General features: G+C 39.7%; 1 protein-coding gene across 1 annotated transcript in view; it reads left to right on the top strand.

The window, feature by feature from the left end:
- Positions 1–350, top strand: part of LOC310867409 (ceramide transfer protein-like) — a 47,982-nt gene extending 47,632 nt beyond the window's left edge. Inside the window, 1 exon segment of the mRNA XM_083777489.1 lies at positions 1–350. This exon segment is cut by the window's left edge and continues 94 nt beyond it. The gene's annotated coding sequence lies outside the window, so the exon portion shown is untranslated.
- Positions 351–1,717: the final 1,367 nt, after the last annotated feature.

The raw sequence follows: 1,717 nt of genomic DNA, 5'->3' as shown, positions 1-1,717 counted from the left end.
TGCCGATCCAATCAGATTGAACTACTTAAAAAAAAAGGAACTCAATTACCAGGATGCCGTTTGGTATACCGAGGAGCAGACGGAAGGCGGAGTTTAAAAAGAGTTAAATTATCTGATTTATAATCCATGGTACCAAAAACAAACCCACACAGATCTACCAGCGGATGATTTGTAGATCCGTTGTGTTGTTGTTTTAATGTGCCTCGAAGTATAAATGAAAGATTAATTTTGCATATTATGTGTAAACTAAAGCTTAATGTGCATATTATGCGTAAATTAAGGCTGAAATGTACACATTAAGCTTCATTTGCATATTATGCTTTTTTTTCTCCTCCTTGTATTTAACCGCTTAAATCCCAGCATCGAGAGGGGGGGGGGGGGGGTGGGGGGGGGGGGGGGGGGGGGGGGGGGGGGGGGATAACTGATCTACAAATCAGTTTTTGGCCCAAATATATTTAACCCATTCTGAACGGGAACCCATTTTGGTGTTAGCATCATGTTATGCTTTAGGTATTGAAAAATAGCAGATCTACAAGCTCATACGAGCTTGTAGGTCTGCTATTTTTGAAAAATCGAAGAACGACTGACATTTTTTAGAATCTGATCTCGGGTCAGAATAGGTTAATCAGACCAGTGTGTGTCCAGTGGAAACCTCGTATGAATCTGATCTCAGGTCAGAATAGGTTAATCAGACCAGTGTGTGTCCAGTGGAAACCTGGTATGAATCTGATCTCAGTCAGAAGGGGTTAATGTACAGAGACACCAACGCAGAGCCCTGAGGAACTCCAGAAACAATGGATTTAATCGGTTAAATATTTGGTTTCTAAATCTTTTCTTTTTTTTTTTTCTTTTCAATTTTTGTTTTTCTTTTAATCAGCCGACATAACTTCAGACATTTTGTTTTGTTTGTGGTCTTTTTTTTGTAAATTGTTTTGTACATTTATCGTGATTTACATAATTAATTAATTAACAATGAATAACTTTTTTCGGATTCACTTTAATCTGATGTCACGGCTTCTTGCTCACCCTGCTGCTACAGAGAGAGAGAGAGAGGGGGGGGGGGTGGGGTACTGACACTTTAATTAATTATTCCTTTTAGTAATCTGATAAATTACCAGTAATATAATGAGTAAAATACATGTAGGTAATATAATATAATGAGTAAAATACATGTAGTAACCGTTGCTTAATTTTCACGTTCGCTTGTTACGTTTTTAGAAGTTCAAACTCGTTATTTGATTAAAATAGTTTGATTAACTTTTTTGCTGCTATCCACGTTCATAAACGTATCGAGGCTAACGGTAGCTACTGGTGCTATCTACGTTAATAAACGTAGCTAGGCTAACGGTAGCTACTGGTGCTAACTATGTTCATAAACGTAGCGAGGCTAACGGTAGCTACTGGTGCTAACTACGTTCATAAACGTAGCTAGGCTAACGGTAGCTACTGGTGCTATCTACGTTCATAAGCATATAGCTAGGCTAACCGTAGCTACTGGTGCTATCTACGTTCATAAGCGTATAGCTAGGCTAACGGTAGCTACTGGTGCTATCTACGTGTATGTTCTTAGACAACCGTTTACTCCATTATATGAACACGCCGTCCGTATGTTTACCTTTTAGCATTGCTCCGGTTGCTATGGACAACCTCCGTCCCCACCGGCTATGGGACCTTTAAATCCAGCTCCGTTGAGCCTCCAAAGGTTGGAGCGCTGTCC

The sequence above is a fragment of the Protomyctophum parallelum genome (genome assembly GCF_964188405.1).
Source record: "Protomyctophum parallelum genome assembly, chromosome: 11".
Lineage (NCBI taxonomy): Eukaryota > Metazoa > Chordata > Actinopteri > Myctophiformes > Myctophidae > Protomyctophum > Protomyctophum parallelum.
This window is presented reverse-complemented; position numbering and strand designations above follow the sequence as displayed.